The 25048-nt window shown below is 38.3% G+C and overlaps 1 protein-coding gene across 5 annotated transcripts in view; it reads right to left on the reverse strand.

Moving 5' to 3' along the window:
• Nucleotides 1-11654, reverse strand: part of DENND4A (DENN domain containing 4A) — a 114116-nt gene extending 102462 nt beyond the window's left edge. For all 5 annotated transcript variants that reach the window (XM_057722899.1, XM_057722900.1, XM_057722903.1 and 2 more), the window contains exon 1: nt 11439-11654. The gene's annotated coding sequence lies outside the window, so the exon portion shown is untranslated. The remainder of the gene's footprint in view (nt 1-11438) is intronic.
• Between the last annotated feature and the right edge of the window lie 13394 nt (nt 11655-25048).

Genomic DNA, 25048 nt, shown 5'->3' on the forward strand with positions numbered 1-25048 from the left:
TTCTCTGCAACATATTTCAGTTTATCTCCCAAATTAATAAAAAGCACAATATCAGCAGAGCTACCACCCTCATACCTTAATCCGTAATAGGAAAGGCTGCTTAATGCTACAGGACAGGCTATATGAAGACTAAGTGTAAATAAAGGGCATTCCTAGAGTTTAAACAGTGTTATTAATAAGAAAAATGTGCTGGAATTTAAATAACTAATTAAGTAGAACAATTAAGAAATGCTAATCATCTTTAATGCCAATTTCAAATTTGTGACAGACACCAATGCTGGAGCTACAAGAAAGACTAATGGTCAGTTTGCCAAGATGTTTTCAAAAGCTAGAAATTTATCTTTCATTTTAAAACCCAGGATTAGTTGGTTTGTTCATTCGCTAATTCTAGGATAGTGGGGGGACTCAAATACATAAACTAAAACATTCTAAGGGCAGCAATGGCTATAACATGTTATTTACTGAACACTAAGTGCCAGGCACTAGTCTAAACGCTTTACCTGCATTAACAAATTTAAGCTTCACAACAATCTTATGAAGACATCATTATCCCCATTTTACAAGGGAAGAAACTGAGGTACAGAGAGATAGCACAGACAGTCAAACAGCAAAGCCAGGTTTGCTAATCCCAAACAGTTTGGGTCCAGAGCAACTACTTTATACTGCATCTCCAATACTAAAATAATTCATTCAACAAATTCTTAAATGAGTGTTGTCTCTGTGCCAGACACTGTTCTAGTTGCTCGAGATATAATACAGTTACTAACAGAGTATTTCAGAAGGAACCTGATAATCCAGACAAGAGTATGGGTCTGTCTGACAACCCACAGAATGGGAGAAAATATTTGCAAATGAAGCAACCGACAAGGGATTAATCTCCAAAATATACAAACAGCTCATACAGCTCTATGTCAAAAAACAAACAATCCAATCAAAAAATGGGCATAAGATCTAAATAGACATTTCTCCAAAGATGACATACAGATGGCCAAAAAGCACATGAAAAGATGCTCAACATCGTAAATTATCAGAGAAATGCAAATCAAAACTACAATGAGGTATCACCTCACACCGGTCAGAGTAGCCGTCATCAAAAAGTCTACAAACAACAAATGCTGGAGAGGGTGTACAGAAAAGGAATCCCTCCTACACTGTTGGTGGGCATGTAAATTGGTACAACCATTATGGAGAACAGTATGGAGATTCCTTAAAAAAGAAAAAAGAGAACTACTGTATGATCCAGTAATCCCACTCCTAGGCATATATCTGGAGAAAACTCTAAATCAAAAAGATACATGCACCCCAATGTTCATAGCAGCAATATTTACAATAGCCAGGACATGGAAGCAACCTAAATGTCCACTGACAGATAAAGAGAATAAAGAATATGTGGTACTTACATACAATAGAATATTACTCAGCCATAAAAAGGAATGAAATAATGCCATTTGCAGCAACATGGATGGACCTAGAGATTATTATACTAAGTGAGGTCAGAGAGAGAAAGACAAATATCATGATATCATATGTGGAATCTAAAAAAATGATACAAATGAACTTATTTAGAAAACAGAAATGGAGTCACAAATATAGAAAACTAACTTATGGTTACAGTGGGGGGGAAGTAGCGGAGGGATAAATTGGGAGACTGGGATTGACATATACACACTACTGTATATAAAATAGATAACTAATAAGGACCTACTGTATAGCACAGGAAACTCTACTCAACACTCTGTGATGACCTATATGGGAAAAGAATCTAAAAAAGAGTGTACATATGTGTATGTATAACTGATTCACTTTGTCGTACAGTAGAAACTAACACGGCTTTGTAAATCGACTATATTCTAAAAAGAAATTTTTAAAAAGCAGTATGGGTCTGAGGAGGCTTTCTGGAGGAGATATGCCTATGCTGAGTCTTAAAAGATGCAAAGGAGTCAGATAGGCAAAAAGAAAAGGGAAGAAGAAAACTAAGTCATCCCAAGCAGAAGAACTACATAAGCAATGGTCAACAATTCAGAAATAGCATGTACATTCAAGGAATCTTCAAAAAGTAGTTTTCTATGGCTAGAGTGGAAAATAGAAAACGGAAATTATAACAGTTAAGATTACAGAGCTAGTCCCAAATCATGATGAGGCTTAATGACCAGGTAAAGAGATCAGATTTTATTCAGTTGTCAATGAGGTGTTAAAGAAGAATTTTCTGTGTTTTAGATATACCAGTCTGGCAATTCTGATTTTACAGAGATTAAAATGAAGACAGGAAAACCACTGAGAAGGTAAGGAAGCAGTTCCTAATAAGGCAGTGGTTGAAACAGAGACACTAGGGAAATGACCAATTCAAAAAATTGGTAAAATCAGCAGAATGCACAGTAAATGAATGGATGTGAGAGAGAAAGAGGGAGGAAACATAAAAGACTCCAAAGTTTCCTTGGATGATGAAGTCAATAGTTCAGGATATCTTTGAAAAACAACAGATCAAAGAAAAACTTTGGCTATGTAAATAAATTCAGTTTGGACAAATGGAGTTTGAAATGAAGATACACAAGCAGTTAGATAAGACAATCTCTGATGCTTTGGATATTAACATTGGAAAAACAGCATAATGAGTGATTGATAGATACATGGTAACTGAAACCATAGGGATAACTGTGACTTGCTTACTGTAAAGGCTAAGAGCAACTGGCTAAACCTGGGACCACCACTTCTCTTGGGACAGGCAGAGGAAGGTAAGCCCTTAAGGGAATGATCAACACACTGAGAAGCTCCAGGATAAACAGAAGAGGGCAGCATGGTGGAAGTCTTGAGAAAGTGACCAAAAGTATTATTGTCATTGGTTACTTTAGCAAGAGCAAGTTTAATGACGTAAGTAGTAGAAATTAGACTGCAGTGGGATAAAGAGTAAATAGGAGAGAAAAGGTGCAATTTCAACCCATGCAGATTACCGTATCAATTTTCTCATCTATAAAATTGAGGTAATGGGTTATTTTGGGCACTAAATGATTTACTACCTGGAACCTCACCTATAAATAATGCTATAGGCCCTCATGCACACTACACGTAGCCACACTGGGTGTCTTTCGGTTCTCACCTCAAACTCCTTTACACAGCAAGGCTTTGCACTTGATGTTCTCCCATAAGGATTACTCTTTCCTCAGCTCTTCACATAACTGCCTCTTTCTCATCCGTCAAATATCATCTCCTAAGAGAGGACTTCCCCAAGAAGTACCCTAAGGACCCTCTCAGTCTCTCCCACATCATCGAGTTTTACTTCCTTTGTAACTCTTATGACACTTTGAACTTTCCTTGTTTATTTAGAGGTAATACAGGAAAGTGATTGAGGGTATAGGCTCCACAATCAGACTGGCTGCATATGAATTCCAACTCTGCCATTTACTAGCTATGTGACTGAGAACAAGTTGCTAAATCTCTGTGTCTTAACTTCCTCATCTTTAAAACAGACAAAATAATGAAGTACTTACCTCACAGACTTCTTGAGGGAATTAAATGAGCTAATCCATATGAAATTATTATAAGAATACAAGTAAATTCTGAGCACTCAAATATTATCAGATATTTGTTTAGTTGCAAGGATTTTAATGCTCCACTAAACCGTATTTCTCAAAATGTACTATTAAAAATATCTGAAGCTGTAATAACTCTAAGCCCAAATCATAAATATATCAACCAATAACCACATGACGGAGTACTGTTCTGACTAAGCCTCAGGAAGCATTACTTTCAGAAAAGCGATTTTTTCTTTTTTGGCCACAAAAGTCAGAGAGGAAAAAAAACCATACAGAGCTAAGGCTCTGTAATTAGTAAGGGAAATTTTTTTGATAAGTTATATATATAATTACTATGTAATTTAGACTAGCCTATAAAAAGTAAAATTAAAATATTGAGGTCAGAGAAAAAAGGTTCTGAAAGGTTCTGACCTAAGTAACTTTGGAAATCAGTGCTTTGACTGGGAACTCTAAGACTAAAAGACAAAAGAATTTTAAAAAAAAGATGAAACTTCTCTAGTTGGTAAAGTCATTTCTCACTGGGATATGGTTAACAATTATGAAACTGTCCATGTGTAATGAGCTGAACAAACAAGTAAGTGTACTGCAGATGATGAGAACCAGGTTTCTCATTTCTGGAGAGTAAGGTTACAGATAAGCAAGGGGGTAAGGCTAGAACGAACCAGGTGGTACTAAAGTAGCGTCAAAGGTATTAGTATGAACTCATGTTTCCCTTCATACAGATACAGATGGACATATAGGTTAAAAAAAAGTTACATATTTGTATACGTGGGTTAGTATACATACATATATTTCCTAGGTCTGTACACTGAGGTCTAAAAGCAATGATATCCTGGGCTTCCTAAGTGGTGCAGTGGTTAAGAATCCGCCTGCCAATGCAGGGGACATGGGTTTGATCCCTGCTCCAGGAAGATCCCACATGCCCTGGAGCAACCAAGCCCATGCACCACAACTATTGAGCCTGCACTTTAGAGCCCGTGAGCCACAACTATTGAGCCCATGTGCTGCAACTACTGAAGCCCATGCACCTAGAGCCTGAGCTCCGCAACAAGAGAAGCCACGGCAATGAGGAGCCCGCGCTCCACAACGAAGAGTAGCCCCACAATTAAAGAAAGCCTGCGCACAGCAAAAAAGACCCAACACAGCCAATTAAATAAATAAGTAAATAAGCAAAATAAACTTAAAAGCAATGATATCCCAACAGCAATGAGCATACCCAGTGCCCAAATCCTGGCTTCTAATATCCTTCTCTAATAAAAGTAACCAGGGATTGATTGATGGTTGATTACAGGGCTGCAGCAGGGAATATAAAAGATTAGCTTGGACCATCTTGTAGTGCCAGAAAGTATGGAAGTACTCAAAAAAACAAAACAATGGTTTATGTCTTGTTGGTCACAGGAGCCAACCTGAAAGAGGTGGAACAACATGAGCAACAAAATAAAGTAGTATAGGAGTATAACCCAAATTTAGAAATGAATATCCATGAGTCCATACTGACATAAATGATTAAATAAATAAGTAAATAAATAAATAAATGAGGGAGAAAAGGAAAATCTCCCTTAAAGAAGAATCCCAAATAATTCTGTAGATACTCACCCCTCGAGGAGTTAGAGCTTAACTGAATATGGCCTGCACTTAGTGACTTGTTTCCAAAAAGCAGCATATGGGAAAACTTTACAGTAGAGAAACCTGGCAAACTACCTCAGCCAGGTAATCAAGGTTAAAATATCAGTGATAAGTCATATTGAGAGTATGTAACCTTGATACAATATAATGAGAATGGCATTTTATCTCTGCAGTCATCCTCCCCAAAATCCATAACCCTAGTCTAACTATGAGAAGAAGAATAATATTCTACAAAATATCTGACCCATACTCCTCAAAACTGTCAAGATCATCAAAAGCAAGGAAAATCTAAGAGACTGTCACAGCCCAGAAGAGCCAAAGGAAACATAATGACTAAATGTAGTGTGGTATTCCTGATGGGATCCTGGAACCGAAAAGGAAAATTAGGTAAAAACTAATGAAATATGGATAAAGTATGTACTTTAGTTAATAGTACTGTTCCAGTGTTGGTTCCCTAGTTGTGACAAATGTGACATAGAAATGTCGGATATTAGCAATAGGGGAAACTGGGTACAGGGGATGTGGTAATTCCCTGAAACTTTTCTATAAATGGAAAGCTATCCTAAAATTAAAAGTTTATTTAAATAAATTAATAATAACAGTAGGGAAGTTACTGTCTTAACCAGACTGACTTTAGTCCTTTAAGTCACGTTAGAGGGTTGGACAAAAATGGAAATACAGTTAGTACTATGTAAAACAATCTCAACATCGATGAACAATTGATAATACTGTATATGTAAGTGCCTAAAGTCATTTCACATGTGCATATTTCCTTCGCTGATAAGCACTTGAGGAGCAAGAAACTCTAAGTAGGAAGTCACTCAAATTTTAGACTAAAAATTGTGGTACTAATTATTATTAATAAGAATTCTACCTAGCTTTTGAAGTCCACGAAGTTTAAATAGTTTTAGTTAAACTACATTCATAGTACATTACTGAAACTTTTCCTCATAGTTTCACGAGAGGAATATAACTATACGTATTTAAGAAATTACATTGGGAAGTTCACTAAAAACAATATACTATAATGTAAAATTCACAATAACTTTGGCCATTGTTTGAGAGATCTGGAAACTCCAAAATAAAAATAAAAGAACACTTCACTAACATTTGTAACTATCTTGAATGTACTTAAAAACCCAAAAACCTCTTACAAATAAATATGAAAAAGCCCAACAGAAAATGTGTAAAGGACAGATATAGCCAAATCACTGATGAGATAACCAAAAATGCCCATATATAAGAAAATATGAATGGAAATAAAAATGGAACACAAAAGAAATGCCATTTCACACCAATCAGATTGGAAAAATCCACGAGTCTGACAACACCAACTGCTGGTAAGGATACAGAGAAATAGAAATTGTTCGTCAATATTCTATAAACACCCTGTAAAGGGGAAAAAGCGTATATACTAAGACCCAGCAATCTGACAATCAGGTATATGACCTGAAGAAACTCTGGCATGTTACTTGAGGAGATACAAGGATTTCATGAGGCACTATTTATAACAGATAAAAAATGAAAGCAATCTAAATGCTTATCAATAGAAGAAATTACAAACTGCAGTATATTTATTCAATGGAATGCTACAAACCAGTCAAAAATGAGTGAACTAGACCTATAGTGCCAATATGAACTGAAGGGAAAAAAAGTAAAATAAAGAAAGCAAGTTTCAAAATGTGTATACCATGACACAATCATATTAATAGCTGGTTAAACTGAACAGCACACTTTAAAAAAAAAAGTGCCAGGCACAGTTTTAAGCAGCGTATATAAACAAACTCACTTACTTTTTACAACAACCTTACAAGGTAGACATTTCTATTACCCAGATATGATAGATGAGGACCCTGGGGCATGAAAAAATTGTAAAACTTGTCTAAGGCCACAAAACTATTAAGTAGCAGAGATCAAGATTCAAACCTAGGGAGTTATGGCTCCAAAGTCCACACTCTTCAAAAGCATACAAAGCAATGTCATGTACTACTCACATACATATAGTTTATTAGAAGGTAAACTGGAAGGATACACATCAAATTTATCACAATTGCCTCTGGGAGGGGATATAAGAAGAGGAGGAAAGAGGATAAAATTGAGGAGAACAAAAGGGACTTTAACTTCATCAGCAATGTTCAAGTAAAGTATAAAGTTCTACGCTGCTCATTTAGAATAGTGTGATACCGATGACATACATGGTTCTTTTATATTAAATGTACATCTCAAGCAAAAATGAAAAAAAAGTCAACATTTGGTATGGTGAGTATGTGTGTTGTTTACTACTTTTTACCTCTTCTATAAAACAATATTATAACAAAAATAAAAAGAAATTTAAGAAATTTCCAATCTCCATATTTCAACTTTTAATTGGAAATGCAAACAGCTAAACTGTGAGTTTACGTATGTATATATATAATATACATATGGAAAATGCATTTTTATATGGCTCAAAAGAGATACACTAAAAGTATACCAGAAACAGTATCTCTTACTTTATATTTTGATAATTCACTATTCTCAATGAAAATGAAGTACATATAGCACTAGCAGCAAAACTCCCTTGATATCTTTCTACCTTTTTTCTGCTCCTTTCTACTTGTTTGTGTTTTTTAAAAGCAAGAAGAGGGGCTTCCTAGGTGGCGCAGTGGTTAAGAATCCGCCTGCCAATACAGAGGTCATGGGTTCAATCCCAGCTCCAGGAAGATCCCACATGCCACGGAGCAACTAAGCCCGTGTGCCAAAAAATAAAAAAAATAAATAAAAAAATAAATAAATAAATAAATAAAAAGCAAGAAGAAAGTACCAAGAAATTTGTCACATACTTTAAAAAATAACAACAGCCATAGATGAACACATATGCAGCCCTTCTGAATTTAAGATTCCCCAACATACAATCAAGTAATGTTCCAAAAATGTATTTGCAAATTGGTTGTCTGGAACTCAGAACATATTTTCCCACAAAGAAATTTAAAAGAAGATAGGAGCATCAGGAAAAAGATACTGCCTGAGATGCCAGGGCATGAGCAGTGGGACATGAAAAGCAGAGTACACAACATGCACTGATGAACCACGAAAAGAAAGGGTTCTCTACCAGAGTTTGAGGTTAGAAATCACGTTTCATTCATTCACCTTTGTATTCTCAGTGACTAGCAAAGTACCTTGTACCTCATAAACATTCAAAAACTGCTGCCTGCTGACTGATGAGGTAGTGAGGGAAAAGACTTGAGTCAAGCAGTCCATCAATAGGTGGCACTGGCAACACAGAACAGTTAGGGTGTAAGACAAATAGAAAAGAGGTTGGAGAGTAACAATGTGCATTAACAGGAGCGTCCACATGTGTAAAACTATTACCAGGCTGGTGCTGGTAGCTAGGAGAATGCCTTCACCTGTGTGATTAGCTGTTCCCATTATTGTGCATATTCCATAAGCGCCATATTTTCAGTTAATTTTGCTAATAATGAATCATAAGGTAGTTTCTCTGTTGGGGCAGTTGTTATGTGGGATTTTCAGGATTTTCTCCTATGACTCTTGAAAATATTTTAATGTCACTTTAGTGATTATTAGAGTAACACTATTCAGAAGACTGAACAGAGAAAAGTGCAAACACTAAAATAGAAATTACCTATAATGCTATCATCCAGAGATAATGTCTTTTAATACTTTATGTATTTCCTGCCAATCATTTTGCCATATGTGTGATATACTATAACTAGTAATATATTCACTCCTTGTATTCTGATTTTTCTCTCAAGATTATAGTGTGCTTTCTTATGTTAGTAAATATTTTAAAAAATATGACTTTTAATAACTGCATTTACCACATAGATTATCATTAATTTCACTAATGTTCTATTATATGGCATTTTAACTATTACAACTTTTTCACTATTATAGTAACACACTATATAAATTAATCCTTTCTTAAGTATAAAGTTCTACACTGCTATTTTAGAATTCAAAGTGATAATTAAGATACACAGTAATAAACCATGGAGTGCTTGATTTCCCCCCAACCCACAAATCCCACTGAGCAATAATCAATAGGACACTGAACAAACAAACAAGAAAGGAAGACATTTTTACAACTTTTCTTCAGGCATTCTCTTCTTTCACATCTGTTAGGAACAAGGAAAAAGTCCCAAAAGATGTCTCTGATATCAGAGAGGACAAGAATAACAAGTCAGTTTTTCTGCTACAGCCACTTCTGTTTTCCACTTAGAATAAAGAGTCATCAATTTATACAGAAATAAACAAGATTTATAATATATCAAACGTCTCTGTATCAATGCTTAAATCTACGTTTTCATTGTAAGTAGACTGCTTAGAAAAATTCTGCAAACAGAAAAGATAATGTAACTAATATCACTCAATGAGAAAATAGTTGTTTTATTTATTCTTCCATGATTTTTATTATTTTTGAATGAATTAGAAAATGTCATGTACTCTATCTCTTCCTTCTTATAGCCTCCCAATTATTACAAATTTTACTCAAGTTGCCATAAATAGGTCAACAGCTCCAGGAGCTTAAGAATCAATACTTAAGCCAGTGGTAATTCATGTGGAAAAATTCAGAACAAATCAGCATCAGCTTCCTGGCTCGCTTGCACAAACGGAAAATTTATATCGCTTCACCAATTTTCAAAAGTGTAAATACATTTAAAATTCAGGCCAAATTTGACTTATATTTATTCCCAGTACTGGGCTGGTATCAAGAACAATTAACTTTCCTAACAAGTACATTCTTACAAAAGTCCACAATTAAGTTAAGTCTATGTTTAATCATTCAGGAAAAGAAAATTATGTAACATACAGTATGTATAATGATGGCGATGATAATGTACGCTATTCTGGACTCCTACTGAGAGCCGCAGTTCAAAGGGAAAGTGTGAAAATGAGGTAAAAGTTACCCCAAATGTTTAATTCTGGCCAAAACAAAACAAAGTTCCCATAAAAGAGGCCAAATACAATCTTTTGTTTCATTATAAGTTCAAACTGCTCAGAAATTATGTATACTTAGGTTTTCAAAAGCTGAAATCCCAGTATCTACTCTAAACATAGAACGGTATAGCTTGCCCAAGAGTCCTTACTTATTACCCAATCTTAGGTCCCCCGGAGACTAGTTTTTACAATAATCTCAAATGTACTATAATAGATTAGTGTAACCTGGGCTACGCTGTTTACAGGTGTCTCCGCCTCCTTCCCCCAAGAGGAGAGAAGAGGTAGACTAGGGCAAGCAGAAAATAGAAAGAGACTATGTACACCAAACAACAGCCGGTACCCTTGTAAACCTGCTTCTTTTAAACTTGGACTATTATCTTCGTTAACGGATAATATTTTCAAGAATAACATATTCACGGAGTAATACAATTTCTGCCCTCACGGGTCTCCAGCTAGCTGACACGCGTTTTCTCCTCAGATAAATGCATGCCTGTTGACTGATGCCTACCCCGCTGTTGGCAAACAAGAAATAACTGTCCTATAAGACAAAAACCCTTCTCTAAGGCTCCAGGCGTAACCATACGTTTGAATTAAAAGCACACTGGAACAATAACAAAAATCTTTCAGCACATCTGTCATTTAAAAGCACGATAATGAAAAGCTGTGGCTGCGACCCAGTTTTAGGTCACAAGCTTTTTTTTTTTTTCTCCTCCCCCCAGAAAGCGGTAAACTTCAAAGGGAATGGCGGCGACCAGGAATTGTTTACCACCTCCCCCCCCCCCCAAAAAAACCCCAAAAGACTGGGAAAAAACCCCAAACTGGCCAACTTGGACGTTGAGCAGGTTCACGCTGGCCAGGGTAGGCTAGGCAGACCCCTGGGAGGAAAATCGGGCCTCTGGGGGCCCGCCAGGCTCCAGCTGCCGCCTGTTTAAAACATCTAGCAGGTGGGATTCCGGGAGGCCACCTCCGTCTTACGTAACGGGCTTGTCAAAATCCCGGCTCCAGGACCTCCCCTCTCGCCGCCCCCGCCCCCACCCCACCCCCACCCCCCACCAAGAGCCCCAGGCCAGCCCAGAACAGAGCATCCGGAACGAAAACACAGGAGCCCCCCCAGCATCAGACGCAGACGCGCGGGTGCCACTCTCAGCATCGCCGCGCCAGCCGGAGCCGACCCAGCTCGCCGAGGACCGCCAGGCTCCGAGAAGCCCCCGGGCGGAGGTCGCGGCCGTCCACGCCACATCTCCGAGCCCGGCCGGCCCCGCTCCCGAGCCCACGGCTGACACTGCTCCGAGCAGTGACAGCTCCACATGCCACCGCTGTCCGCGCCGCCGCCCCCGCACTCACCTCACGGATGGCTCCCGCGCAGCCAGCGGGTCGAGCTCGGAGAGCGGTGCCGCGTCCACTCACCAGCAGCGGCGGGACACGAGGGGCTGAATGCCGCGGCGCTCCGAACCCGCTTAGCTCATCCCCAGCCCGGCGCTCCGCCCTGCGCGGCACCCCCGCCCTCCCAGGCCTCCCGTCTCAGTCAGACGGGACTCCCCCTCCCCTCGCGGCCGCCGCTGCCTCCGCCTCCTCCTCTGGCTCCAGCCGCCGCGGCAGCCTCCGCTGCGACCGGCGCCATCTTGACAGTGACGGAGGGGGCGGAGGCGGGGATCGCGGCTGGCGGCCGCCAATAGCGGGCCAGGCCGGTGCCCGAGGGGCCGGGACAGGGACTGGTTGAGAGTCGCGGGGTCCTAGCGCCCGCTGGCGCGATGGGCGTAGAAGGTGGGCGGAGCGGAGCTGCGTTCTCTCGTGACGTGCGGTAGAGTTGGGGAAGTGCGCTGTGGTTCCCCTTCGGGTTGGGAGATCCGGAACTCGAGGCGAGCGTGGGCGACACACATCTTCCCTTCCCCTTTCACCACCGGGAGGGTCAGGGACCCGTCGTGGGCCAACTGACCCTTCTTCTCCTTGCTCCCCAGCAGTCCCAGGAGTCCTGATATTGGCTAGCCAGAGCTCGTCGCGTCTGCTTGAGCGGCTGCTCCTCTACCAAGAGCACTCAGATTCCCCAGGAAACCCCCGAGGGGTTAGCAACCACCTACTAGTAGGTTTCGGTCCCGATGTACTGAAGGTCAGGTAAAATGGGGAATTCAGGAGGGTTCTCTGAAAAGTACATTGATAAAACACCTATTGTTGACTGAAGGGGTGTAGATTACGTTGGATTAATGGGATATGGCCTACTTACACCTGGCTATGGTTCCACCATTAGTGGCTGTTGGCAAGTTGCCTCCGAAAACTGAGGATAATAAAGGTTGATTACTGCTGCAGGGTTGCTCTGAAGGTTAAATGCTATAATACATGTGAAGTGCTTAGCAATAGTACCTGAAAGTACTCAATCAGTGTTAGATATTATTACAGGGACAAATGAAGAAGAAATAGGACCCTAAAAGGTTTCAAGTCAACTTTCCTAAATTGTGCAGAATAGGCTTTAATCCCTTTTACTAACCAGGTTTACAGCTCTATTTCCTATCTCCCCTTCTTTCATTATATTCAGTCAGTCAGTCAGTCAGTCAACAAACATTCACTGAAACTCAGACAAATACTGAGGGGCACACTGGTGGGGGAAACAGAAAAGTTCAGGCTTCACGGAGCTGGCAGTCTAGTGGGAAAAGGAGGGACAATAAATACTTCATCACATTTTGAGAGAACCATACTATAAAGGTTATGAACAGAATTCAAATTTGGAGAGCAAATACCAGGATAGCTTAAAGCAAACAAACAGAAAAAAAAACGAGTGGTCAAGAAAGGCCCAGCTGAGGGTTGAGGAGGAGCCAGTAATGTGCCAAATGCCCTGGGGGAATTGCTGAAGGCAGAGGAAATGGCTATGCAAAGGACCTGTGATAGGAAGGAACTTGGCTATTGGAACTGAGTGGAGTCCATGGTGCTGGGGAATCCATGGTACAAGGAGGAGCCTCCCCTGAGATTGGAGAGGTGAGTGTGTAAGTAAGTGAGGGCCCATTCCCCCAGGCCCTAGGAAGATGTGGAAACAAGATTGGATTTTATTGTAATTGCTGCTGAAAGCTATTGAAGAGTAAGGGATGCCTGTTAGAGTAGGGAATTGGGAACAGTGATGTTTGGGGTATGACATCATATCTGTATTTCAGGCAATATATGGGCCAAATAACTGGATTTAAAGTAAAACAAAACAAAACCTAGGGTTGAGCCTCTTCAACACTAAATTGTTCAAATTATATATTCTGATCTTCAGTTTCCTTCTTGATAAAAAAGTGTGAGCATAATATAAGACTCTACAGGAAAATGCTACTTTCACTGAAAATTGTTAAATAATGTAATTTCTTACTGTTTTGTATGTCATGTATAGTTGCCTAATCAGTGCTATTTGATAAGTACATTTATTGGTTTATTTAATTGATTACAAGTAGCGAGCCAAGTCAGTGATTCTTACTCATTTTTGCACAGAGTGCTACTAAGGAAAAGAATATGAACTGTTATAAATGTGTAATTTATTGATGCTGTAGTTCCAAGTGTGTTTTTAAGTGCTTAGGTCTGCACTTTCTCATGAAATTTGATATCAAGACATGAATTTTTTTTAAATTTTTATTGTGGTAAAATATACAAAACATAATATTTACCATTTTAACTATTTTTAAGTGTATAGTTCAGTGGCGTTAAGTATATTCTTGTGCAACCATCACCACTACCCATTTCCAGAACTTTTTCATCATCCCAAACTGAAACTCTGTACCCACTAAATTATAACTCCTATTCTTCTTTTTGAGACATGTGTTTTTGAAATGTATCTGGTGAGTTCCCCCCCCAACACCCCCCAAAAAAATGGCAGTGGCCTTGGTGATTAGTGGGATTTGTTTTCTCCCACTGAAGGGTTTAATGGACCATACCATGTAAGTTTATTGTTATTTTTTGTTTGTTTGTTTGTTTTTGGCTGCACCCCCGTGGCTTATGGGATCTTAGTTTCCCAACCTGGGATTGAATCCAGGCCCACGGCAATGAAAGCATCAAGTCTTAAACGCTGGACTGCCAGGGAATCCCCCCATATAAATTTAGAAACCACCACCCAAGAAATAAAAATAAGAAATAAGTATAAGTTTTTAGCTCAGATGGCTAACACATCATACTACTAATGAGAAGTACTAATATAGGATCAGTTAATTTTTAGCACTGAAAACTGTTCCGTGACCATAAAATGTGCTCTATGGTCTTGTAAATGTTTGCTCCAAGATGACCCAGACAACCTGCCCCTCTATTTATGTACAACTACTCTAAATGCATATCTTTTTAATGCTATTAATTTTCATTAAAAATTAAGTGATTCCAGCTCTGGGTAAATTTAATTTTAAAAAGTACTCTTCTGTGAAGAATGGATTAGAAAAGGACAGCAGAGAAGGAAGCCTATTTTCACATTTCAGATAACCTAGCATTCCATAAAGTTATAAAGTTCAAAAGATCAAGATCTTGACCTGAAAACACCAAATCGACCACTTTTTTGTGTTTTTAAGCACATCCTACATGCAACATTTTAACTCTACTAAACAAAAAGTTAAATCTCTTTTCCAGGCTGGACCCTTCCTTCCCACTGCCCATATCATTCAATGTTCTTATCCCCAATGTGAAGGCATGGCTGTAGGCCAATCAGTGATTATGAGGGAGGGGTTATAGCATAAAGGGGCAAGAAGAAACTTTGGGGGACAGTGGATATCTAGGTCACTACCTAGATTGTAGTGATGGTTTCACAGATGTGTACATACATCAAACTTATCAAGTTGCACTTTAAATATGTAATCCACTGTATGTCAGTTATTTCTCAATAAAGCTGTTAAAAAAATTGAAAGTCCAATTGGGAACCTCCCATTCTTTCTCCCATTGGACACAGGTTTAGCCTTTTATTGGTTTCAATTGCTGTGAGATCTATCGGGTCAGTTCCTCTTTGAGGAGTAGCTTGGTGTATCAAACATTTGACTAGCAACCAAAAGCACTATTAACTGGCAAACAAGTTCACATATTTTCATCTGCATTAAAGAATACTAATTAAAATATTATAGACATAATTGCAAGCATAGTTTACAAAATGAAATTCTCAAAAGTTTCAAAAGTTGAAAAGTTTTGAAGTGTTTCTTTTTTTTTAGCCAAAGAGCACTTTCTGTAAGAACATACTGAAAAGCAGTAGAAAAACAATAAGCAATATTTGACTGCATGCTCAGCAAATGCCTTTAAGTACCTCAGAGCCCTTAACAGTCTTATCAAGAGTCCTCTCAGCATATGTCACTATAGTCAACAGTTAAACAAACTTAAACCCTAAATGTGATTTGGGCAAGGCAGTCTAACAATGCAGTCATGGCCAGATAGAAAGGTGGCTTAGAAATTTGGGCCCCATGCCATTTCTGAAATTATGTCATCTTTTACACCTGGAACTGTACCTGGCTATTTCTTAGAAATTATTCTTAAATGCTGTGGTTTGAACAATGCGTGAAGGAGAACTTATGAAATCAGTAACAGTTTAAAGTATTGGGAGCTCAAGCTGTTCTACCACCTAATCCTCTCCACCTGTTAAATCTATTCACCTTAATTGCTAGAACAGAAGTTTTTGATGTCTTTAAAGTTACCCATGTCTTTGGAAGAATGTTCTATAAAGCTGTTCTTGATATCTATCCCTTGTGGCTTCCTTACGGTGAGAAAGACTTTCACTAGGAATTTATGGTCTTTTAGAAAATCTTTGGATGTGTCCCAAAGCAGGACACACAATACCAAATTCTATTCATTGTGCAAGTGTTAGAATGACATTCTAGTGTATTTAATCCACAAACTGAAATTTATTGGCAATGTTGTCAGATTATCATCTTGTTTCTTAAAAACACAAGCCAGATGAAATACTTTTCAGAGACAAATTATCTGAACAACTTGCAGGAATAATAGTGAGAAATGTCATGTTACAAATAAATTCTAAACCTGATACTTGAGAGGAGTGTCCAGGGAGAGGAGGGCTGCCGCAGTCTGAGCCGCTCCTCTCTTTACCAACTCTTCGTGGCTGAGGAGTCGTATCTTTGAGTCAGCACTTTTTCACAAATTTGCAGATTATCACCTCTCAACATCTTCCTCAAGTTAATGCTTTTACCTCTCTTAACAATTCCTTCTAAATTCAACGTTCAGTTTTTAAATGATCTGCAAAAGAAAGTTATTTTTGTATAGTGTATCTTAACTATCATTGTGCACAGTCAAATATTTTCAGAACTTCTAGCAAGTTCACTTTAGTCAGCATTTATACACAAAGCACTATGCTGGGCACGGAAGGAAACGAAGGTAGATAAGTGCATATTAGAGGCACAAAGTATGTTCCCAGGCATGTAACTGTAATAAAAATCAGACTATGATAAGTTCTGCACTAGATGTTTGAACTCGTTTCTGTGGGAGCCTAGGGAAGTTGAGTGATTAATTCTGAGTATGGGGATTGAAGGTGATGAACAGATGATATTTGAACCAATCCAGAGAGAACTTAGACTTTCTATGAAAGGTGAGGGCATCATTGTTTGGGATGTGTAGGTGGGGTGATACAAAATACAAAAGCTTTTTTTTTTTTGCTCCGAATCTTTATAACAGATGTATTAGAATTATTCTCAACAAGTAAAAGAAATGCTCATAAATTGTTCCAACACTTTGACTCTCTTTGGGAGTGGCCAAAGATTCAAATAATTTGGAAGGATGGATATCTGTGCTGACTTGCAGGAAATATGAGTCAGCTTTTCTTGTGTACTCAGCACTGTTGTTACAGCTAGGATGTTTGGGAAACACGAAGCTGAACAAATCAGACACTATATGTCTTTTCTTTTTATTGATTGGCCCAGACATGCATCCTGCAAGGGTAGACAACAGGGATGCTCTTTTTATTGTCAAGGCTTAAGGAACCCTGCCAGCAAGGGGAAACACCTGCAGTTGAAAAAAATACACTTAAAAATAAAATACTTCTGTTTTCTTACAATTCCTCAGACTAGGAGACAGACACATCTTTAGTCTATACGTCTCCTCTATGCTTCAGGATTATACATTCAATTGCCTCCAGACATGTCAGTCCCAAGTGTGCCTGAAACTCAGCATTTTCAAAGGTAAACTCATTATCTTGACCCCAAACCCGTTTCTCCTATATTCTCTAATTTCTTGGATAGTACTCACTATGCACTAGCCACAAAAGTCAAAATCTGTGTGTAGTCAACTCATCTTTCCCCCCTTATTCCTTAACACTTAATCAGTCATCAAAATCAGTTGATACCACCTCCTTAACATCAAGCATATCCTTCCGCACCTCTCTATCTCCATTCCTACTGACCCACTTCAAACCCACATATTTTTTTTTTTACTTGAAATTTTGCAGCAGTCAACTAATTGGATTCCTAGTCTCCTGTCTTTTCTTGTTCATCCATCCCTCCTTTTTTGTTGCCAGGCTGATCTTTCTAAAGAAGAAATATGATAATTTGTTCTAGAGGTAGTTTGAGATTGCTAGCTTCCGGCTTTCCTTTCTATTCTTGGTGGAAAAGTTCCTCAGTGTCCAGTCTTGATGTTACCTAAGAGGAGCAAGGCATTAGGAACTATTCCTGGTTCTCCCTTTTCCCTCTCCAGTATGTTGAAGACAGCCTCTCATTCAGAACACTTTCAGACTCATGACAGAAGGCTCTTAAGGGAGAGAAAGCATTTAAGCCTCTGCTGTCTATAAGCACACACGCATACAGACAAAGAGATGGATTGGTTAGTTATATCAAGATAGTTATATTAAGGGCAAAAATTAATCCGAAAGGGAAAAACTCTAGCAACTAGTTTATTCAGGATTTGGAGAATAAAGACTTTTAGTAATAAAGATTTAAATCAGAAGCAAATGAAAGATCTCCAGAACCACTACTAAGGCTATTTTAGGCTCTTTAATGTCAATATCACTTTACTATCTCCTAGAAACAGATATCCTTCCTCTACATTCTCTGCTAATAAGCCTGCAAGTTTTCATATTTGATTGTAATTATCTTAACCACATTTGAAATTTAATAACACATCAGCTTATTGATTTAATAGAATTTAGATGTTGTAATAGTAACTTACAGAGTTTTAAATTATCCTAAAAAGGAAACAGAAAAAGTTGAGATGAGGCTGTCTTTTATTTGAATGTATTTCAACCGAAGTGGAAGAAAGGCTTTTAGAGAAGGCACAATAGAGCAGTGCTGGCAAACTCCTGCCTGCCTGTGCAATGCTATCTGGAAGGTAGTGAATTGTAGTGAAGAAAGCAGAGCCATAGAATCCTTGATGTCAGGCTGAGGAGAGTATGTAAAAATACCACTCATCTTTAACCAACTCTGTGCTAAAAGGGAATGGGGAATTAGTAGTTATAAAAAAAATATATTCTTATCTTTTTCTTCCACTTCAGATTCTCCTGGTGATCACAGAGCACAAGGCTCTGTTTGCCACAAGTATTGAAATACTAGAGGTAATAAAAATGGTCATCAGTTGTAAAGGAGAATCTCAAGGGTGGAGTTCAGGTAACACCTAGGGCAATTGGATAGGGTGGGGCTAAATGGACTGGATTATAGAGTGACTGAGGTGGGGCAGGCAATTAGAAGTGGATTTAAAATGTATCATCTGACCTATGTCGTGGTGGCTTTATGAGAATGATATTTTCATAAATTGACTTCATGTTTCTGTAACCCAGAATATAGGATTTTTTGAGCAGGAACCTTAGAGATCATCTAGTGGCCATTTCATTTTCCAAAAAGTGAACATTTGCCTACTTGTGATTTGTCCAAGGTCATATGCATCCAATAGTGGGAGGAGAGCAAGGACTAGAATCCACACCCCCAGATTCCAAGTTCTTTGCTTTCTCTCTTACACAAATATCAAATCAGTTCTAAGAAATCAGTAAACTGCCCATGAAGTAAGCTGGATACATAGGACAATTATTGGAGATAAAGAAACCGAGGCTCAGAAAGGTGGAATAAATTTACCAATCCCATGGCTAGACTAGACCAAAGCCCAGCACTCACAGTCCCTGGGCCAATAGCTTCAGAGGTTAAAAAAAAAAGTGAAATCTTAAATGCCATATGCCCAGGCATAGAGTTCACTCTTTCAACCTACAGTTATTTTACTTGGTGCTGTTACATGCTAGACACTCTTCTAGGTGCAATAAAAAAGATTACAAGACTAAAAGATTTATTTTGCAAGACTAGATTTCTATTCTGCAAGACTAAAAATTGAACGTTACCTAATTATCAGGGAAATGCACATGCCTTTTGGTGGTTGATAAGCTAGCAGGAAGTCCTAATATACTGCAGTATTAGAAATGTTTTCACTTTCACCAAAGGATGGGTTTCAAAGTCTCTACTGTATTACCCATTACTGTATTTTGTATTAAAAAAATCTGACAATATCAAGGGTTATGGGGCTGTAGGAAAGCTGGAACTCTCATGCTCTGCTGCTGGGAATGTCAAATGGCCCAACCCCTTTAAAACAGATGATATTTAGTAAAATTTAAAATGCATGTATCCTACAATCCAGCTTCCATTTCTGGGCATATACTCTAAAGCAGTTTTTTTTCGAACTGTGATTCATGATCCATTAGTGGATTGTGAAATCAATTTAAGGGTTACAATAAATAGTTTTTTACAGATGAAATAGAAATATCACAGTAAGGTTTGTCTTGTGAATTTTTGTGCACCACTTAGATTCTCCCTCTCCAGGACTAAAATCTTAATTCTCTCAGCTGCTAGGAGTGTTGGCAGCCAACAGATTTTAGCTGAGTCCCTCTCCAGGACTCTCTCCGGGAAGAGAGCTACTTGCCCAAGGTCACACCCTCTTCCTGGCTGCAGTTGTATTCAGTAACTGATCAATGTAGGTGCGTAAGCGTAAAGGCCTGATCCCCTTGCCCTAATTCACTGAATTATTCACTGAATAATCACTGCAGCCAATGCGGGATCAACCGAGACCTTTGTTATTACTTCGTTAGAGCCCCAAACTACCTGTGCCCACATTCCTGCTTCCTTTACTCCCCAACAGGTGCTGATACCGGGACACTCCCTCATAAATGTCTTGTACACAAATTTCTGTCTCAGGTCTACTTTCCAAGCAACTCAGCCTGTGATGATATATGCATACATGCATGTACAGGATCTTAATGTAAAATTATTTCTCACCATGTATATTGGCCATAAAAGCTTAAAAACTCCTGCACCTAGGGAAATTCTTGTACTTATGCACCAAGAGACGCTATGAGAATGTTCATTGGAGTATTATTCATAGTAATGATGACAAAAATTAAATGTCCATAGTCATGCGAATGGAATATTATACAATAATTAAAATTAATGAAATAGATGTTGAAAACAAATTTATGGTTCCGGGGGGGTAGGGGGGAAGATAGGAGGGATACACTGGGAAATTGGGATTGACATATACACACTACTGTATATAAAATAGATAACTAATAAAGACCTACTGAATAGCACAGGGAGCTCTATTCAATACTCTGTAATGACCTATATGGGAAAAGAATCTAAAAAAGAGTGGATATGTGTATATGTATAACTGATTCACTTTGCTATACAGCAGAAACTAACACAACATTGTAAATCAACTATACTCCAATAAAGATTTTTTTAAAATAGTCAATCTAAGAAAAAAAGGGACTTCCCTGGTGGTCCAGGGGTTAAGAATCCATCTTGCAATGCAGCGGGTGCCTGGTGGATCCCTGGTCGGGGAACTAAGATCCCACATGCTTTGGGGCAGCTGAGCCTGTTCGCCGTAATTAGAGAGCCCATGTGCTCTGGAGCCCTTGCACAACAGCTAGAGAGAGAAGCTGGTGCGCCGCAATGAAAGATCCCGCGTGCTGCAACTAAGACCTGATTAAAGTAAAATAAAATAAAATAAAATAAAATAAATCTACTGACATCTATCAACAAGGGACAAATCTCTAAAATAAAGGGATACTTACCAACTTCAGGATAGTATCTACCTCTGGAGAAGGAGTGTGGGAAATGAGATGAAATTGGGGCTTCAATTGTGGCATTGTATTGTTTTTTAAAGAAGCATCTAAACAAATATGGCAAAATGATAGCATTTATTAAATTTATATGAGTACATGGGTTTTTTCACTTTTCTGAATGTTTAAAATATTTTAAAATTGAACTTTTTCAATGAATTATTACTGCAGAAAGTCTACATTAAAAAAAAAAGCATTTTAACTTTATCTTACTATCAGGAAGTAACGGAAGGAGACCTAACAAGGTCACTTCCTCTTACACACGCAATTTGGTGAAAATTTAATGGTTCATGGAGTCCAGAGATTCTAATTATAACTGGCTGGTTTATTGTACATTATTTATGTTTTTCCCCTATTTTCATTACTACTAAGTTCCATGTGATAAGAACAATACTGGAATCTTTTAGGAGTTCATCAATATGTCTGTTGTACTCTGTGAAGCCAAAAGAGGGTATTAAAAAAAATAATAAGCAGGGGTATTTAGTTGACTATATAAGTAAGATCATTCTGGTTTAATAGTAGCTTCACGTTAGTGGTGTTAGGTTTAAAGGAGAGAGAATGAGAAAGGACAATACAAATATTATTACCATTATATTCCTGAGTCTTCACAACATCACCTTTTATATCATGTAGGGCACCTACAGTGCCAGTGAAACTGGCCAAGTTGCATTAGAAGGAGGAATTCAGTAGAGGTTAGTGTTGTTATCCAAAAGCATATGTAACAGATCTAAGGAAGAAACTAAAAAAAGTAAGCAGAATAAAGTGTGGTCAGTAATGAAACTATAAATTAGGGTAAGAAGTGGTTGCGGCTTTGGGAGAGTCTCTACTGGATTGTTTACTTGACCCTTCATTTTACTTACTTAGGTTTGGTTTTCTTTTTCTATAGAACATGTGCAAAGTGCAACACTTTGCCTATGGAGATTTAATATGATTTATAAAATCTAATGCAGAAGCTTTATTAATACTTCAACTAACGTATATATTTAAGGAAAAGCAAAATTTTAGAATTTTAGTAAGTCCTGTATAAAAACAATCAATATAAAGCAAGTCTTCATACCTCGATGTGAGAACACAGTGAGTCTATTTATAAGGAACTACAGTAATGCAAAATAACTAAAGGATGATACGTAGAGGTTTCCAAAGCAACAAGGAAGTTGAAACAAGCACGTTCGGGGGTTTGAGTCTATTAGAAATAGTTGCAGATGAAAGTTTGGGGGGAAATTGCTAATGCCCACCTCAGTCCTTAGAACTAAGAATCCCAAAGAATTTGAGTAACTGGACCAGAAGCTGATTTGGATAAATAAGAATTCCCCTAGACTGGACACAGCTATGCTGCTAACCAAAGTGGGTCAGAAAATATCTTCCAAAATAATTTGTCCTTGTCACTATTGCTGCTTTGAATTGTGAGGAAAAGATTTATAGCTTAAGTGCACTGTCTATTGAAACAAGGTTTGTTCCAGTTGTTAAACCAGTGTAGAGTGAGATCTGTCCACTAGATCTGGAACTAGAATAGGAAACACACTTACGATGTGTTTTCTTTGTGAAAAAACTATGCTTTGGACCATGGTTATTAGCGTATAGTCCCAAGGAAACTTCATATTCAGGGCCTTAGAAACCTCACTCAGTGTTTTTCTTTTTGACCTAGTTAAATTTCTTGGAATAGGAAGTTATGTTATTAATTTTTTCAAGAACTGTGCAGATGCCTCTGAGAAAGTTTTGTAAGGTCCTTTGAAAACTGTAATCTATAAAAATTTTGAATCACTATGTTGATACCTGAAACTAATATAGTACTGTAAATCAACAATATCTCAATTAAACATTTTTTAATTTAAAAAATTTGTAAATTTTGAGGGAACAGGGAAAGGAATTTTTGTGGAGGGCGAAGACTAGAGTAGAAGGCCTGGACATGAGGCATCTTGCGGAAGGACTGTTTATTTGTTTGGTCTTACTCACGACTGAGAAGCTATTAAGATATTAGCAAATCCCAGTCCAGATTTGGGGACAGAGGGGGAAATCCCTGACCTTTTATTTTCAAACAACCATCTCCCTTCCACTCCAACTACAATCCCAACTACATCTTTTTTTTTTTGGCTGTGTTGGGTCTTTTTTTTGCTGTGCGTGGGCTTTCTTTAGTTGCGGTGAGTGGGGGCTACTCTTCATTGTGGTGCACGGGCTCCTCATTGCCATGGCTTCTCTTGTTGCGGAGCATGGGCTCTAGGCACTTGGGCTTCAGTAGTTGCAGCACATGGGCTCAATAGTTGTGGCTCACGGGCTCTAAAGCGCAGCCTCAATAATTGTGGCTCATGGGCTTAGTTGCTCCGCGGCATGTGGGATCTTCCTGGAGCAAGGATTGAACCTGTGTCCCCTGCATTGGCAGGCGGATTCTTAACTACTGTGCCACCTAGGAAGACCCAATCCCAACTACATCTTAATCATTCTCTCCTTTTGAGTCTTTTATGATCACAGCTATAATTATTTTGAAGGACTTCTCAGATCTTTCGTCATTCATTTTGTGAATATGTGTTGTCTTGGTTCTTAATTACATGGCTTATAACAACCTATGTAATTTGGGTAGAATAATTGTTAATTATCATCATTATTAAAAACATTCAGATGTCTCTATATATCCACACAGGTAGGCATCTACAAAAGAAATTCCACAGACATATTTTCTTTCTTCCATCTACTAAAAATAACCTCAACACAAGACAATTATTTTATTTATTTGCCCGTGTCCCCTGCAGTGGAAGCCTGGAATCTTAACCACTGGACCACCAGGGAAGTCCCAGACAGTTATTTTATATGATAAATTTTTAGTCTTCATTTTTATCGCTAAACCCCATCTCAAACCTTGAAACCTCAAAAGGAATCACATAGGAATCACATACCTTATTGGTACTCAATAAATGATGACCTACTGTTGTTGCATTGGTCTTCGTAATTCTCATAAAGATGGCAATCATTTATTTAGATTATCATTTGTCCTTAATCTAGTTTTGTGCTAAACTTTAGAGTCTCTGCAGAAACCACCTTAATCTTTAGTGAAAACGGGGCTCATTCAGGGTAGAAGCTTAGAGAATTTAGAATTTTTTGGTTTAAAAATTAGTTACCTACTTTAAGACCTTCACATGAAAAGTTACATGGAGCACTCTTTCCCGCGATCTCTTCTTCTTTTTTTTCTTTCCTGTCCTCTTTGGTTTACAACAGAGGCAGCTATGTTACAACCACACAGCAAAGTTTTGCAACAGAATGGCCTTGAAATAGAAAACTGTCCAGTTGAAAACTTAGGCAATAGTAATGGAATAAACGAAATGGTGACTGCTAGGCTTCACGAGTTTCTTCTTATAAGGAAAGCTATCACCTTTTTGGGAGAATGTTATTTTTTAATTGACCCTGTGCCTTGTCTATATCAAAGAGTTTGCAGTTGCTGTAACATACAGCCATAGTGCTGCAACCAAGAAATAACCCTATTATCTACAAGTGCTGCTTTAGTCAGTAAAATACAGCTTCTGAAAATAAGTGATTGCTACTACTTCATCACTACCACAGTGTTTCTCATTTCTCATAAAAAAGATAAAATTACTGAGGGCACATAAACCCTTTAAAAATTTACTGTAAATGTCTACATACTTGAGCTGCACCAGCAAATGAATTAAACAGGTGCAGTAATACTCTGAAACCAAAGTTTGTTTCTCAAAAATGTGTTAATCTCTGTTTTGGGGGTTTTTTTGCAAGAGACCTCATCACTCTGGCCGCAGATGACTTGCTTGAGTTTCAAAGTTTTCTTTTTTTCAGTTTTGATTCTGATATGAAATTGAAATGATAAATAAGCAACATATGGGCCACTCTGATAGACTGAACATTTTCCTTAGGCTACACGTGGCTCATGATAACCGTATAATATGCTGTTCATTAGAACTGCTGATTTGACTCT

The sequence above is a fragment of the Hippopotamus amphibius genome, chromosome 2 (genome assembly GCF_030028045.1).
Source record: "Hippopotamus amphibius kiboko isolate mHipAmp2 chromosome 2, mHipAmp2.hap2, whole genome shotgun sequence".
NCBI lineage: Eukaryota > Metazoa > Chordata > Mammalia > Artiodactyla > Hippopotamidae > Hippopotamus > Hippopotamus amphibius.